The sequence below is a fragment of the Amphiprion ocellaris genome, chromosome 8 (genome assembly GCF_022539595.1).
Source record: "Amphiprion ocellaris isolate individual 3 ecotype Okinawa chromosome 8, ASM2253959v1, whole genome shotgun sequence".
Classification (NCBI taxonomy): domain Eukaryota; kingdom Metazoa; phylum Chordata; class Actinopteri; family Pomacentridae; genus Amphiprion; species Amphiprion ocellaris.
This window is the reverse complement of record NC_072773.1, coordinates 13,123,248-13,141,780: the sequence shown is the minus strand read 5'-3', so window position 1 is coordinate 13,141,780 and position 18,533 is coordinate 13,123,248. Positions and strand designations below refer to the sequence as shown.

The following is an 18,533-nucleotide window of genomic DNA, read 5'->3' as shown; positions in this document are numbered from 1 at the left end:
AACTGGCAATGTCATTCATATCTCCGTGGAGATATTTTGGCCCACTCTTTGCAGGAGTGTTTTAATTCAGCAACACTGGAGTGTTTTCGAGCATGAATGAATGGCCTTTTTAAGGTCATGCCACAGCATTTCAATCAAATTCAAGTAGAGACTTTGACTAAGCCGCTCCAAAACCTTCATTTTGGTGTGTTTTGGATCGTTGTCCTGCTGCAGAACCCAAGTGTGCTTCAGCCTGTGGTCACGAACTGATGGCTGAACATTCTTGTTCAGGATTTTCTGGCAGAGAGCAGAATTCATGGTTCCATCAATCACAGCAAGCCATCCAGGTTCTGAAGCAGCAAAGCAGACCCAGACCATCACACTACCATCACCATGTGTGACTGTTGGTATGATGTTCTTTTTCTGAAATGCTGTGTTACTTTTACGCCAGATGTAACGAGACACACACCCTCCAAAAAGTTCAGCTTTCGTCTCATCAGTCCATAGAATATTCTCCTAAAAGTCTTGGGGATCATTCAGATGTTTGTTTGCAAAAGTAAGATGAACCTTTACGTTCTTTTTGATCAGCAGTGGTTTTGGCCTTGGAACTCTGTCATGGATGCCATTCTTGTCCAGTCTCTTCCTTATTGTTGACTCATGAACACTGACCTTAACTGAGGCAAGGGAGGCCTGTAGTTTTTCAGATGTCCTGGGTTCCTTTGTGACCTCTTGGATGAGTCATCCCTGTGCTCTTGGTGTAATTTTGGTAGGCCGGCCACTCCTAGGAAGGTTCACCACAGTTCCAGCTTTCCTCCATTTGTGGATACTGCTTCTCACCGTTGGCCACATTTTGCTGCTTAGATTTAGTATCCTGAAACGATACTTTGTCGATGTAATACTGTACCATTCCCAGATCTGACCAAAGAAATCTGTACTTACAGTAATTGATGGAAATGAAAATAGGACCCAGGTTGTAATAAACTGGAAAGGCATAATATTGACTTACAATCCTGCAGCATGTTCACCACATTATCTGTTGTTGTACATGCCATCTGCAAACAGCCACTTTTCAGTCACTTGTCCTTATTCATAAAGGAGACAGTAACACTTATGTAGAGCTCAGTTGTTCAGCTGGACCGCAAGTCCGCTGTAGCTGCACAATATTTCACTTGTGACAGCTTTAACTAGTTCCTTGTGTTTTCATACAGCTCTGGGATGGCAACTTGACAAAAAAGTTGCATACCGCTTGTCAAGCAACTGGATCATGCTTCTAAATTTAATTAGATTTCTCTGCTGTTTAATGTTCCTCATATGGGCAGATCTGGCTTTGCCCTCATCATCATCATCGTGCAAATCTTCCTTTTCGGTGTGTCTTTCCTGTTCCATGTTGAAACAACACAATGTACAGCCTAAACTGTAATAATACAGTGTCTAAAATAAGACAGCTCATATTATGCAGCAGTACATCATTATATATTTTTATCTGTGGGTGAAACAATAGCTTCAATTTAAGTCCAGTTTCAAACGTGTAGGAGTTTTCTACTGTATCAGACAGGGTTGCTGTGCCTCTAAAATATCCTGTTCTTGGCTTGGAAGGAAAATTTAACAGTTTATTACACGAAGTTTTGGAGATACAGTTAAATGGACTAAAACAAGTGAGTAAATTGACGATAGGTTGGGGTTCTTTGATCAAGTTCAAATTGTATCCATATTTTACACTAAATAAAGTGAAATCGCTCCCTGATGTAAACTGATTTGCTTCTGCCTAATCTGAAAAAAACAGTAAATAATTTCCCCTAATGGAACAGAGCAGGCTGTTCAAATGAAAGGTATGATATGATATTAGTAGGAGATTTAGTCGCTAATGGACATTACTGCTGCTTATCCTGACTAATTACACAAGTGTTTCCAGGATGGTCAAAAATGGACAGGATCAGTTTTTATGTTTCAGACCACATGTGTCGCTGCTGCAGAGCCATGATGTTTCCATTCTTGTTAAGTGCATTAAGGAAAATATCTTCAACTTCACTGGGATTCAAGGATGAACAGATTTGATTTTGATGGTCAATTTCAATCGTAACTCAAGAATTCATACAGTAATATTTCCAAAATTTCACACACATGCAGAAGCAGTTTCTGTCATTAGTCAAAGCCATAATTCATGAACAGAAGGAGAAATGGATGTAAACTGTAACTTGATGGGCTGGTGGAGTGATACAATCGATAGGCAATAATTTCAGTTTTATTAGAAATATTAAGGCCAAATAATATGTCAGAAAACATCAGAAGTTTCATTACACCACCAAGGTATGCGGCAGAGTTAATTGATGATTGGCGTACATCTGTCTGCTGTCTGTCTGTCTGTCTGTTCGCAACATTACTCAAAAATGGACTGACAGATTTGGATGAAATTTTCATGGAAGGTCAGAAATGACACAAGGACCAAGTGAACAGATTTTGGCAGTGATGCGGCTTTTTGTCTAGATCCATGGATTTGTTACAGATTTGTTTATCATTGCGAGATAGTGGCATGGCGTCACTGTAACTATGACTACAGGTGAACACTACATCAGCTGCTTGCTGACGATCACATGATTGCGATCCTACTACAAATCGACCACTGCAGACTTATCAGGACTTATCCATCGGATAATATTCAAGGAACAATTCATTAAATTGTGGGGGTGTTTCTGAGTCCCATCAATTCCCGCTGCCCGCTACATATTTACGTCACATGATTTGGTATCCATATATAACGTACACATGCATAACACATGCCTGTGCCCAGCGCAAGGTCATTTTGTTTGGGGTACATCTATATTAAATGGCCACTTTGTTGCTATGATTTCTGATCATCAATAACTAACTAACAAATGTTGTATTTCTAAAAATAAAAATGCTGCATTTCTGACAACGCCAGATGGGGGAATGAAGAGTCTTGGCGGAGTACTGCGCTCTCTGAGTGCTTTACTAGTTAGATTTTCTACACTGATTTAACAAGTTAATTTGAAGATGTCATTGTTTCTAGGTTAAATCTTATTGTTATAACAGTGAGCCTCTAATAAGCTGTGATGTCTCTCTGTTCTCCTGAGCTGTGCAATACGTCAAGCTCATTAGCTCAACCAAATTGTAGTTTCGAGAAGACAAACACAGCAAATGAAATCTATTCCAAATGAAGCTTAGCATCGCTGGTGCAAATAGATTACAGCCGAGGAGTTATGTTCCCAACGTCGGCTCTGATTAGCGCCGTAAACACGGTGCTCATTCCCTTTTCAGAGAGAGATGTTCCTGTGTGACAGTTCGGTGTCTCAGAGGGGACCTGATGGGTCGTGTCCCTATTAGATGTGACACTTTTCGCGCCTGTTATTCTTTTTTAGTCTGCTGTGTCAAAGTCAGGCTTTCTCTTTGTAATTGTTTCTCTTTTCCTCACTCTTGTTTGGCTGCATCTCACGCTTCTCTTACCCTGCTCTTTCCACCCTTCCTCTTCTTTCTTTCTACACGTTATTGTGGCTGAGGTGTTGCCAGTGTGGCAGCTGTTGAGAAGATGAAAAGATCCGGTACTGATGCAGGCAGGGCAGACAGTCGTCTATCACAGCCAAAGTGTTTTTTCACCTCTGATTAATCAAATGGGATTCACTTTAAAATTCTGGGCAAGTTTTGGAAAGGATGCCAGGTACCTCTTTTTCGCCCTGAGCTACATGTGCTGCTGTCTGGAGTCCTGAGGTGCTTTTTGTGTTAGATTTTTTTCTTAATGTAATTAGCTGCACTGAACTGAGACTGCACAGTTATTTGAAAAATGATGTTCCCCTCTTCCTGGTTTCTACAGGTAGTTTATCAAGAAAATGTAGTTCTTGAAAAGGTTGCGTTAAGCAAAATGTATTATTTGGTATTTATCCTGAGCAAACCCACCATCTCAAGCGATTACACAGGAGAATGTATTGCTGTATTGTTTATGTTCAGCTTTGCTATCAGGACACTGCAATAAATTGCAGCCCTGATAGTCTCCTAACAAGGCCCACTGTTCCATTCACAGTCATGGCCTGCAAAGTTACTGTCTGTGCTGTGTCCACCCACTTCAGTATATCATCTACATTTGTTTTTTAGGCAGCCTGGTACAGAGAGGTAGCAGCTTCCTTTCCTTTTGCTATACCAGCTTTCTGATGAGCAAGCAATCATTTCAATTCAGTCTCAAAACATGACTAAGTGTGGATCGAATCTGTCATTTTTCAGGTGTAGTAAAGCAACATGCAGAAAGACAAAAGCACTCCATAATAGAACTTCATCTTCCATTTAAGTGGGACCAGTATTGGTTGTCCAGGGACATTTTCAGAGTTGTAAAATGCCTCATAATTTTTCAATACTTATAATTTTACAATCTACCGTAGAATGTTTAGGTGTCCAGTAAGTCCTTAAAAACATCTACATAGACATTATGTTAGATAAGGGTAGATCAAAAAGTTCAAAGTCCACAACTATAAAAAGCAAAAACTGTCCCTTTAAAAACTGTAAAACTGTGTTTTCCCCTTCACAATATTCACAGCTCAGTTTGTTTTTGATGAATGTTCTCCTTTAAACGTCTGACAACTCAACAGTAGAACTTGTAATAATGCACTGATGCACTAATACACTGGCAATCAGATCATGCATGGTGTACAACATAACAACTATCCTTTTGGTTGCACTGCTGAGGATAATACAAGAGGCAGAGCAAGGGGACAGACAGATGAATAGACGAAAGGGATCTGAGGGAGCGGGAGGGAGTGGGAACATGGAGGAGATCGGACAGATTTGGGGGGCGCGAGGTTGTGGATGGCCTTGAATGTTAACAGTAGGATTTTGAATTGGATGTGGGTCTGAACCGGGAGCCATTGGAGCTGTTGGAGGACAGGAGTGATGTGGTAAATGGATGGGGTTCGAGTGATGAAACGGGCAGCTGAATTCTGGACCAGTTGAAGTTTACGGAGGGATTTGTGAGGGAGGCCGAACAGGAGAGAGTTACAGTAATCCAGACAGGATGTGACGAGGCTGTGGACAAGGATGGTGGCGATGTGGGGGAAGAGGGAGGGGGGGATGCATTTGATGTTTCATAGGTTGAAGTAGGCAGACTGGGTAATGTTACTGATGTGAGATTGAAAAGATAGAGTGATGTCAATGATGACACCCAGTCTCCTGGGGAGATGAAGGCTAGGTCATGGTTGACACTAGTTTGAGTCATTGAATGTAGGCTGCAGATTGACCGCTCCCCCCCGCCACTGTCTGTTCTCAAAAGTCACCTAACTATGGGAGACAACCACAACAATCTTATGACAGCAGCCTACACTGAAAAATTGGGATTTGGATTCCATACTAAGACAGAGCTGCTGGTTTGTCTTCTGTGGATTTTGCCATTTTAATCACAGTTCTCACCTCCTTGTGTAGAAATGTTTCACTGGCACATTTTCCCCATTACTGTTTTAAAGGAAAACCAAACCCACATCTGTAGGGTAGCTACAGCCCAATATGATTTTGACTGGTTTAAAGAAACACAAAACGGAATATTTTGTCTCTTTGTCTTTGTTTGGCTGCAGTGGCTTGGTGGTTAGCACTTTCACCTTGCAGCTAGAAGATCTTCGGTTCGTGTCCTGGCCTTGGCCTGGGATCTTTCTGCATGGAGTATACATGTTTTCCCTGTGCATGCGTGGGTTTTTTCCTGGTTCTCCAGCTTCCTTCCACAGTCCAAAAACATGCTGAGGTTAATTGGTAACTCTAAATTGTCCGTAGGTGTGAATGTGAGTGTGATTGTTTGTCTCTATATGTAGTCCTGTGATAGACTGGTGACCTGTCCAGGGTGTCTCCTGTCTTCACCCTCAGTCAGCTGGGATAAACTCCAGCCCCCTGCGACCCTAATGAGTAGTAAGCGGTGTATAGATGATGGATGTTTTGTCTCCTTGTAACAGAATGATTTCAATGTGCAGAGGGTCATTCTATAATGCAGAATGGTCTGGCTTAGAGAAACTACTCTGACACAGAATTTGATGTCTGCTTTCTCTTTAAGTTTGGTTAAAAAGTTTGAAGAAACGGGCAGTGTCATGGACAAACCCTGTTCTGGACAACCAAATGTATCAGCCGAAACTGAAGAATTGGTCATGGCTAAAATTCATGCTAGCCCCAAAAAATCACTTAACCTAACCTAATCACCTAACCCTAACCCTATCCTTTGATATGTCCATCCTTCACGTCCACTGAGAAGTACCAGTTCAACTCTTTCTTCTTTCGATAGAGTCATGTTTAATCTGTGGAGGCAAAAAAAATTAGAGTTAATGAGATTTCCTATGTGTCCAGACTTTAGGGATACCCTGTACAGGATAGAAACAGTGTGTTTGGCTTCATCTGCTGCTTTCTTTATCTTTTATTCAACCTGTTGATTTTAAAATGTCTATTGTGTATTGCTATGAATGAATTCACCTTTTTGAAAATGCACAAAGCAAATTGACTTCTCCTAAAGTTACGCTAAATGGCTAAATTGTGGGAACAATTTTCTTGGCAATGGCTTTAAAAAAAACGTTTTCATGTAAAAAAATCAAATTGTTTTTCTGTATTTTTTGTGTTTGTGATTAAAATGCAGCTCTGGAGCTGTGCTGCCTTATTTGTGCTTGCAGCTATAATTTGTTTTTTAAAATGCCAGTTGTGCGTCACTGCTGAATACATATGGCATTTCATATTTATTTGATGCTATAATGTGGAAAAGGAGAGCAAAGACGGGACAGAAGTGGAAATGACATTTAGCAAAGGTCTGATTTGCAGCTATGATGCAGGACTGTCTTAACTTATGTTTGGACAACGGTAATGAGCTAAAATCTGCAAACTCTTTGCAGACTCACAGCCTCAGCATAATTATGCTGATTATCTTTTTTTCCACTGGATTAAAAGGGTTGGCATAATTGCATCTCCCAAAAGTGTACCTAAAAATAGTTTATTTTATTTATATATATATATATATATATATATATATATATATATATATATATATAGAGAGAGAGAGAGAGAGAGAGAGAGAGAGAAGAAAATCAGCAAACAGGATGAATCTAATTATTTCATGAGTTGAACTGATTGTTCCACAGTTTTCTTTCTTGTGAAAAACAAGTTTAAACTACCTGAGAATAGGCAAAGCTCACCATGAGTAAATTAATCTCAGCCCTATCTGAATTTCTTTCAGCACAACTAAGATAAGTCTGACCTGCAGTATGTCCAACCCTTTATCTTGCAGCTGACAGCTTCAGACTACTGCCCCATTTTATTCTGCTTTACCATGTCTAAACAGGAAAACCTTGTTTACTGGTCATTTTTCAGATTATACAAAGGTAGGAATCTTCTTATATACTGTAGGTCCGCACTGTTAGTTAACTATCTGAGGCTTTTCAGCACTGGCTTTTGTCTTTAAATTCACTCTGTGAATATGAGAAGAGTTTAATTACCTAATTAAATATATTCACTCATTTATCCAAATCCCTGGGATTCAATCATCTATATCCCTGGTTATTGAATAACCAGTGCAGTAATCAATGCATTACGATTTACCTGAGAGGTTAAACCCTTTTTTGTTTACTCGCAAACAAAAGTATCACTGTCTGCTTCTTCTTCTGTGGTGGGGAGAGTATTGAGTACAGACAGAAAATATGTTGCAATTATGAATATGTGAATATGTGAATCTCCTGCTGTTAACAATTTAATGTCACCCAGCCTCCTGACATAAAGCCTCAACATATTATTACATATTCTTGTCCTGCCAGTAGTAATTAGAAATAATAAAGTGCTTGGAATGAATGCAGCTTGATTTTCCATGACTTCACACTGAGTGGGGGGTTAAATTAATCTGCATTATTCAACTCAACATAAGTGCAATCAAGTTTATTCGCTATTTTCAAAATTACTGGTTGTGACACATCTAAATAATCACAGTTGCAGTGAAGTAATTATTGCAAAACAGTGCAAGCTTATGAGGGCATTATTTCCACAGAGACAGAGTTATTTTATTTAGTATTTTATTTGTGTGGGACCAGAACATTTGCGGTGTGCAACATACTGTACATGTCTATGAAACCGGAGCTAGTTTCTGATATCAGTCTCTTGCAATGAAAAATCATTCGTAAAGTGTATCGCCCAGACTGTCCGTTCCTCCAACAGGTTAGGTGTTCTACTGAACGTTCGAAGAGAAGGGTGTAAATATATATGGGTCATTCCAGAATTGGAGGACATTTGGGCTTCAAAATTTTTAATAATAAACCTTCTCTTTTACAATTTTCTGCTATACATTCATCAATAAATGGGAATTCAAAAATGATAACAGCAGACCACCTTGTTGCACGACAGGCGATTTATTTTCTGGTAAAAATAAAATACATTAGGTACAGCAAGCATGCGGTGTCACATTAACCACTCTGAAAAAGGGAAAAGAAAAGAGAGCGAACCACGTGTTAAACCAGGTGTGGTTCACCAGCTAGCCAAAGTCATCACTAAACTGCTGTACTCTACGAAAAATAACAGCATAAAACTCAGACAATAAACAAAATGAGTCGAAATAATTCTTAAACCACATTTTAGCTTTTTTTTTCTTTTTTTTGTATTTGAAGCTACAAAGAGAAAGCGCTCTCTGTTAACTCACCTATTCCCATCAGGACCACGGATTGTCTGAGGAAAGGAGCACGAACAGAGAGGAAGTCACATCACAAAGGCTAAAGGTCTCACAAACATAATAAACCCCCCCCCCCCAAAAAAAGAGTAGACACAATAATAATGATAAAAAAAAACAAAAGAAAATTAATTAACAATGTAAACAAAAACAAGAGGGGATTTTGGGGGAAATAAATATATATTTTTTAACACACCAAGAGAAAAATGGCATTTTAGGGGGAACTCCAGACTTATTTGGTATTTTTAAAAATATTTTCAAACATTCTTTTCTCCTAGATTTTTTAAAAAAAATTTAGATTTGGTCTCAGGCAAGTAAATTTACAGAACAACTGCATGTTTTAGTATTTTGTACATGGATTATTTGAAATTTGATGGGTGGGACGTAAAATGTCCTCCACTTCTGGAATGACTCGTATGCTGAAAGCTGATGAAATACCAACTACTTAGAAGTCTAAACGCTGGACCGTATAGATGCCACCCTGCAAATTTTTTATCCAATTGGGATTGATTTCCTGCCTGGAGATGCATGATGAATACAGAATACAGGATGGAAAGTCACTTCAGAAGTGTGACACGGGAACCTCCTCTGTGTTTTTCCTTCTGTCGTGTTTTTCTTTCTGCAAAGTAAAACCTCGCTTCTTCGTATGCAAATTCACATTGTCTGTTGTCTTACCTCTCCTGCCTCCATCTTGCAGAGTATAAAGTTCCCTGGATGCTCTCCGTGTCTCTGTGTTTGATTACATTCACTCTGTGATGAAACTAAGCGGCAGTCTGTCCTGCAATCTCTGTCATTCATCAATGTCAGCCTTAATAGAGGCAGAGAGGAAAAGCAGTGTAAGGAAGCCCTGTTGGTAAACCTCCTGTGACTGGCTATACATCTGCTGCTGTGTATGTGTGCATTTTCAACCTCTTCTGACTATGCTCCTCTAAAAAAGCCCATTTTGTGTTATATACGTGTGTGCAGAGATGTTTACTCCCATTTAGTGAGTGTTAAAAAGCGAGTGTAAGAGTGTATTGCTCTGTGAGGAAAGGTGTGTGTGTGTGTGTGTGTGTGTGTGTGTGTGTGTGTGTGTGTGTGTGTGTGCATCCAACAAGCCAGTTCACTCATTTATCTGTGCTGTCAGCTCGCCCCATGAGAGCCTCGATACACAACAGTAACCTGCAGGGAGGAGGAAGAGAATAGCTGGGAAACAGGAGGAAGAGCGAGAGAGTAGCTGGAAAAGAGGAGGAGGAGGAGGAGGATGAGGAGGAGGTGTGATTTCGGTGGAAGGGAATTTCACCTCCCTGCCAGACACTGAGGCTCAGTTCCAGCTGTCCTGTCTGCCATCACCACATCCCCACCTCCACCCCGTTGCTGCCTGCATGCCTCTAGCACTGAACACAAAGGCTTTCTCAGCTCTGACTTTCAGCAGTGTGGAGATAATGGGAGACTCTTCTGGCTCTTTGCAAACAGCTCCATATAACTTCCAATGTTGAGCCTTCAGTCAAACTGAATGGATCATCCATCGCTGTTAGTATCAAATGAAGATGTAAAGTCCATTTCTGATGTCCACTTCATGCTCCTCTTTGTAATTTTCTGAATATATAGATTCAAACTGTAACTCTGCTTGTGAGAATCTATTTCAATTGCAGCTATAAAAATCTGAAAACACATAGATCTAAGAGGGCTACACAGTGGCTTGGTGGTTAAAAGATCCCTAGTTTGCGTCCCGGCTTTCCCAGGATCTTTCTGCATGGAGTTTTCATGTTCTCCCTGTGCATGTGTGGGTTTTCTCCAGGTTCTGCAGCTTCCTCCAACAGTCCACAAACATATTCAGGTTAATTGATAACTTCAAATTGTTCATAGGTGTGAATGTGAGTGACTTGTGTTATGTCTTTTAGAAGGTGCTGTAATTATGTGAGTGTGATTATTTGTCTCTATGTGTAGCCCTGTGATAGACTGGTGACCTGTCCAGGTGTCCCCTACCTTCGCCCTAAATCAGCTGGAATAGACTCCAGCCCCCAATTACCCCGCGACCCTAATAAAAATTAAGCAGTATATAGATAATGGATGGATGGACATAAAGCTAAGATATTCTAAAGCTAGTCTCTCTGGTATAAAGACATATAAGCAAGATATATAAGCAACATATAGTGATAAAAACAGTGAAAATGGTGTGTCAGACTGTAAGAAATGCTGTAATAAATGCTGCATGGATAATTTATTTTGTATACAGCTTGCCTGGATGTAATTATGACATGCCCAGTCATCAGTTTTATCTTTCAAGCAAATGGAAGTCTGGCTCTTCTGTGTTGCGCTGATGTACAGCTTCATCCTTTAAGTTACAGACAGTCTTTGCTATACGCTGCACATTTAAATGTCCACTCTGCTGTCAGCAGACATTATTCTGTGCACAAGAGAGGCCCTAATCACCTAATCATGGTCAACTCATGGTGTAGAAATCTGCTTTTTTGCTTCTTCCTTTGTGGTTGTTGGTGGAGCTCTACTGCGTTTGCTTCTTAAGGTTGTAATGAGCAGCTACTTTACTGACTCCTTATTTGTTAAGCACCAAGATGGCTGCATTCTCAACACTCCCTTTCCTTCGTTTAGGCTTTGTTGAATTATTATTTACTTTGGATCATCTTTTGACTTGGCATATAAAGCTTATCCACAAAATTGTAGTGACTCAAAAATTGTAATTTATGTGAATTTTAAAATGTTCACAGCTTCAAAACATGATAAAATATTGCATGTAGTAAATATTAAAAGACTTTTGTTATGTCTTTTGGAAGGTGCTGTAATTATTTATGATGACATTCTTAGAAAATTAGCAACGTTTTTTGTTCCATCAGCTTCACATGTATCTTGTGTCCATAGTTAATTAGCAAACTAATACACTACCCTAAGATGATGAACATGGTAAACATTATGTAGGTATCATCATTATTAACAAGTTAACATGCTGATGTTAGTATTTTTCAAAGCACCACTTTACAGGAGTTCAGCCTCACAGACCCACTAGTGGAACAATTAATCGATTTCAAATCGAAATTACAATTTGAAACAGTGCAATGAAGATATACATTATGCAGCACGTCTGACCCAGATCCTAATTTTTTTTCATTATTACTATTTATTACTATTGTGTGGTTTTATGATCATTGGTCTATCTCTAATGCAATATAAAAACATGAAATAAATGCATATTTGAGGAGTTTTACATCTTTAAGTTCCCATTCTTTTTAGAGTGGAGTACAGTTGAATGTTATGTGTTTTAAATCTATCACAATAAAAATTTAAGCAAAGATTTGGAAAATTAAATCACAATTTGCAATAATTGTTAGAAAAATCACAATTTAGTATTTTCCCCAAATTGTTCAGCCGTACTACTATCACATCTTTGCCAAAGAAAATACATTTTTCTTTATGGATACAGGTGATGTCTTCACGACAGAGCCAACAATTTATCCATTTACTCATTTATTTTTGGAACTTGTATTCTTCATTATGTTTAATTATGTGCCTGAACTGTACAGAATTGAACATTTTTGCACATTGGCCAAATCATCCATTTGTCCATTGGCTGCCGACTACAGGTTATGTGAACACCATTCAGTAATTTTAGGAATTCCGTAACATGTGATGTAAAGCTCTGACAGTAGAGCTAATAAAATAAATGGATTTATGTTCATTTTCTCAAGGAAATACTCCACGACTTAGATGAAACATGATACTGACCCAGTTAAAAGATAAGGGATATATAAAGGATCGTACCACTATGCGCTGCTGGTGGGGCTCTAGCGGATGTTTTCAAAGGGATTTTTAAAAATCTGTTTATTTTCCTGCTCTAAATACCGGCTATGCATGTACCTGTGGGAATGCAGCAGTGGCAGGAAAAATCGTGTTTTTGAACAAGTGAAACAAATCCTCAATTGCATTTGCAATGCAAATCTGCAGGTTTTAAAAATCCCCCTGAGGGAGGAAGCGTTATCTGTTTACTAGTGCAGGTACTGTATGTATTTGCCTTTTTCAGTGATACTGACACTTTAGAAAATTCAGAAAGTCATGCAAAATGAACTAGAAGCAGGTGACTACATTTCACCCTATTGGTAGATTTTCCACTTGTTTTGAAGACATAAGATATAAAGGGTAAATGTTTGTGTGGATGTCTTGCTTATGTAGACCACTAAAATGATTGATAAGCCTTTTACAGCCCCTTTAAAACCTTCACTCCACCCACAAACTTGCTCCCCTTCTGCTCAGAGTCAGGCCCAGCAGGGAAAGCTTACCTTTAGCTGTAAAGCTCACTGTTGGGTTTTAGCTTGTGCAGCTGTCGACTTGTATCTCTGTGCCTGTGTCATGCTGGAGATGATACTCCAGGGTGCATTAGAGAGGGTAGGGAGATTAGATACAGAGTGCTGATATCTCCCATCTCTCCTGCTACGTCTGCTCTCTGCCACCACTGCCTGGCCCAGGAGAATAGGCTGGTGGAGGCAGAGGAAGAAAGATGTTCCCTGCTGAGATTTCTGCAGGCCTGTTCCTTTCATTTTGACTCCTCTCTTCCCTCTGACTTTGTCTCCTCTTCTGCTGTCTTCTTTGAAACTAGTCCTCACCTAATGGATGCGCTGCTGCAGAAAATAAGCATACTGCATACAAAAAGGCTAGGCAATGTTGTGCTTTACTTTATGAATGAAAGGAGAAGAAAATGTTGCTGGGCTGCTTAGCAGTCTGAGCACTGGGTGTTTTGTTGAAATCATGGCAATATCTCTGCATCGTGGTTTTCCATGTCTGTTGGGCACTGCTATAGATTCACCTTGGAGATGGCTTTATTGATCGCTCTGTCTCTCGTGGTGAGCTATACTCAGTTCATTGACTGATTGTTGGGTGAGGGGTCTTAATTGCTGTGTTTTTGTACACTGTAATGGTGGAAGCAGCAAAATTAAGCCTTTGGGGAGAAGCTGGTGTATCGGGAGAACATTCCTTGCTTTTCCAAACTCAAATTTGTAGGCTTCTCTGCAGCTTTTTCAGACCATGTTTGATATCTGAGTATAAATAGAGGTGTATGATAGTAGTATGGTGACTTTGTATGCCAAATAATTTCTCAAAGATTGTAGATATCCATCCTTTATATGGGTCTGCTCACCAGTCTATCACAGGGCTACACATAGAGGCAAACAATCACACTCCCATTCACACCTATGGACAATTTAGAATCACCAACTAACCTCGGCATATTTTTTGGACTGTGGGAGGAAGCCAGAGTACCTGGAGAAAACCCATGCATGCACAGGAAGAACATGAAAACTCCATGCAGAAAGATCCCATGAAGGCTGGGACACAAACTGGGGATCTTCTAGCTGCAAGATGAAAGTGCTAACCACCAAGCCACTTTGCAGCCCAGATTGTAGATAGATGTAGATAATAAGTATCAGTTAAGACCAGATCCAGACAAGTTCAGTCACATCATTTTCTTCAAACTGCAGAAACAAAATGAACATCAAGGTGGACGGACGTATTAGTTCCCATTAACATGAATGGAGATCAAATCTTGAGCTGAAGTTCAAGAGCATGATTGCACCTCAATCACTCCCCTTCCTGTCGTACGTCTATACGACCCTTTACACCCACTCTCCCTATACACCTCTGCCTCCTTTTCTTGTCTTCTCCTTTTCCTTGGAGGTCTGGCGGCCCAGGAGCTGCTGCTGATCTCTGACTAAGCTTTTCTCCCACACCACATCATCTCAGCTGAGCCATGACCAACATAATGATCCTTTCCATTCAATAAACAACCAAGCTTCGAATCGATGGTGAGGACCCAGCTAGTGAATGAATTAATAATGGTATATTATTGTTCCCCCCACGTTTTTTCGCTTCTTTAATAATTAACAACCAAAAGTGTGTGCAGCCTTGTTTATTCACATGGAAATGACAATGAGCAAAGCTATAAAGGTCTGGTATCCAGGAGCAGAAAAGCTTGCCCATTTATTCTTCGATACCTACATGACGAAATAACTCATAAATGTTCAGAGCTTGATTTTGATTTTGTGGTTGCAGATGTCTTGAGTTGGTGAAGTTATAAGGCACTTGGTGCAGAGCTGGTTTGGAGGCTGTGACATAGAAGTGTATTGGTAGTGCTACGTAGGATTGTGTATAACATGAGAGACATGTGGATGATCAATTTATTTTTGAAGTTTTTATTGGGGCGGTTGTCTGGAAACTGAAATCTAATATTTTTAATACTCTCTGTTATTTTTTCATCCTTATCCAGACCTGGGAATTGCTAAAAATCTAATTCCATCCATATTTATTCTTCTTCTTCTGTGAAGAAACCATGTTTGTATTCGTGTTGTTTTTGTTTGCCAGTGTGGCAGTGTTTTAAGTTAGTTGTACCTGAACACATTTTGACAGCTGTCTCCTCTGATGTGTCTTATTACACAGACCTCTTGCTATTTATATGTTGTGACTATTTCAATAGTAATGGAAAGTAAACACAATGAAGTAGTTTTTTGTTTAACCTATGGAATCCCCAAAGTTGCTGACAGGTTTCAAAGGCATGTTAAGTGAAATCAGCAGCAGCATTGATTCTGATCTTTAATCTCTTCATCTGTGATGTGCCAAAATATCTGTTTCTCGTTAGAAAATTTACCAAAAATAAACCAATAGCTCTACAGCACGACTGAGACGCATTAGTGAGTCATCTGCAGGTTAGTTACAGAGAACACACAGAATACAACTATAGAAAACAATTAAAAACAGAGAATATCTATAATTGTTGAGTTACCTTTTTTTTTTTCACATTACTGTTAACACCTATGGGGATTTGGAAAAACCATGGTCATATTCATTCAAGGTTTTTAACATTTTTAGTAAATAATCAAAGCAATTCAACTTTTATGTTTATTTTTTTATTTATTTATTTTTTTAAATAAATTTTCCGTACTTCTAGCAAGGCTTAGAAGTATGTTCTGTCTCCATAGAAGTGCAGGACTTCATATTGCAGTGAAAAATGAACAAGAGTAAATTAAAAAAAACACTCAGAAACTGCTTGGAGTTCAGAGTGTTAATATTGCTAATTCATAGATGTGTTTCAGGGGAAGATGTCACTAAAGCTTATTATGATTAATGCAGTTACTGTTCATCAATTTGAGCAAAAGCATCTGTCAGGTGACTGTAATGAATGTTAAGGAAACGCTCCATGAACGTTTGCAGCCAAACATATTTAAAGTTTCAGCATTTTGAGCTCAGAAACAATACCTGCGTCAAAACAGTCCTAACTCGATTTTTCTCTGGTCAGCCCTTGACCTGTCTTTACACGCAGTAAGCTGTCAGAAACTTGGGTGTCATGATCGATGACCAGCTACCCTTGAAGGCTCATGTGGCCTCTGTTGCTCGATCGTGTCGATTCACCCCGTGCAGCATCAGGAAGCTCAGACCCTTCCTGTCTGAACATGCCACAAAACTCCTGGTACAGGCTCTCGTAATATCACACATAGACTACTGCAGCTCCTTACTAGCAGGCCTCCTCTCATACACAGTCAGACCTTTGCAGATGATCCAGAATCCAGCAGCATGTCTGGTTTTCAATCAGCTCAAAATAGCACATTACCCCACTGTTGAGATCGTTTCACTGGCTTCCAGCTGCTGCTCATGTAAAATTCAAAACTCTGACACTTGCATTCAAAACTAGAATGAAAACAGCTCCCTCCTGCCTGAACTCCCTCCCGCTCACTACGCTCGGCCAACAAAAGGCACCTGATCCAACCACCACAACAGAGGCGGTCGATAGCTAGACTCTTCTCCTCTGTGGCACCCTGGTGGTGGAACGAGTTACCAGACTCTGTTCAATCTGCAGAATCCCTCTCAATCTTTAAGGAAAGACTAAAAACCAGCTCTTCACTGAACACTTTTGCACTTGACAGACTGCAAAATAAATAAATAAATAAATAAAGAAAGAAAAAAATCCTATTACGTCCACACTGTCTGTAGACACCAAGGTCCTATTATCACACGTCTTATGGCTCTTATCCGGGATGTTTTCTCCTCACTAGATCCTTACTTATGTTGTAAGATCTACTCTCAGATGTACGTCACTTTGGATAAAAGCATCTGCTAAATGAAATTGTAGAACTGTAGGCTCTAAAATACAGTAAATCCACCACTGAGCTGAGTTTTCACAGATCACATTCAGTTTAACATAATGAAACCTTACATTGTTAATAAAAGAATGACCAACAACACCTAATTCTCTATAATGTTAATATCCATATTACTTAGAGACTGGTATGCAAGCAGTCATTTACAAACCCTCCTGAACACCAAGGAACGGCTCATAAACACAGTGGCATTTACACATGGCTGTTTAAACCGTCACATCATCCCTCACTGTTTTATGGCTTGTTAGCTCAGCTCCTGCTGCACTGACCACACACCCCCCACAGGGCATTTTATCAGCGCTTACAAAAATAACTTATAGAAGACAAAAAACACTGATGCAGCTTGAGGTGAATACTAACATGAGGATCCTTTTTTTGAGTGTGAACAAGAAGATAGTTATGATAATAGATATGGTGCTTTGTAGCCATGAAGTATGGGCTTCACTGGGTTAGGGTTAATGGTAGTCACCATAGCTGTACCTGGTGAGACAAACACCAGCAGAACCTTCACATGCAAATACATTCTATAGACACATTTTACACATACACATTAAAACAACAACCAAAAAGGAAATGTAGAGCAGAGCTATGGAGATACTCACCTCAAAAACTCACAGCAGAGCCCAGAATAGAGTCAATGATGTCAGCTGGCACTGAGACGACCTGCCCCCTTGGACACTCTGATCACACAATACTGCCACCAAACACCAATCAGAAGAAGCTCAATTATAACATTAAAATGTGAAGAAACCTATATAGCAAACAGGAAAGAAGGAAATGAAAATCAAAGCCTAACCCTAACCCTATTTGACAACTGTTAGAATCCATATTATACTATTGAGGGAAGGGGGGGAAAGAGAAAAATTGAGTGTCACCATTTTTATTTCAGTATTGGTAACATTTTGGACATTAGAAATGTCAGACATGTTGAATTCGGGTGGGGGGTGGGGGGTGGTTGTGTTGGAATTTTTGTAAAACTAAGTAATCAAAGTAATTCAGCAACAGGAGAAGGCACCATGGGAGCAGCAGCCAAAGTAGAGCCTTCAAGATAATAGACACACACAAACTGTCATCACAGCTTTGAATATTCACACGATTAAAACCACACAAAATAGCAATGTTAAAGGTTTGGCTCCTTCGGTAGAAACCTCAACTGAACGAAATGAAAACAAGTTAAAGATGTCTATAAAATCCCCGGTAAGTAGTAAATTAAAATCACCTGTCAAATTCAGGCATAGTGAGAGCTGGTAAGTCAGAGAACTCCTCAGTAAAACCAGACTTAGATTTAGAGGGTCTGTAAATTAGAACACAGTGTAGGACCCTTGTCATGCAATGCAAAATGGTGATTCAAAAGAATTAAAGAGCCCATAACAGTATGACAGCAGGACCACAGCCAGACAGACCTGGTTATGGCAGGAGGAAATGAGAAAATCCAGCGGGACATGTGTGGTACAGTCACCTCACCATAACCAACAGTGCTGAGGAAAATACCTTTTTAACATTACATCCTCCCAGTAAAAGAATGGTTTGTCTACATTTAACATGAGTTGCATAGAAATATTTCACAGACCATTCAGAGACGCAAGCAGAGAGGCAACAGGTTGTTTAGGTTTACTGAGCTGCTGTGTTTAACATACAAGAATATGTCACTCGTGGTAACAGGGGCAGAAGGTTTGCAGCAAGTACTTCAGCAGCATTTAAATAAATCTAATCGAGTTGTCTTGGTGCCTGAACTTAACCAAATATCAAGT

At 39.6% G+C, this 18,533-nt stretch overlaps 1 protein-coding gene across 1 annotated transcript in view; it reads left to right on the top strand.

Annotated features, from left to right (window-relative positions):
- Positions 1 to 18,533, top strand: part of LOC111571774 (V-set and transmembrane domain-containing protein 2-like protein) — an 80,947-nt gene that overhangs the window by 37,758 nt on the left and 24,656 nt on the right. The gene's annotated exons all lie outside the window — the stretch shown is intronic.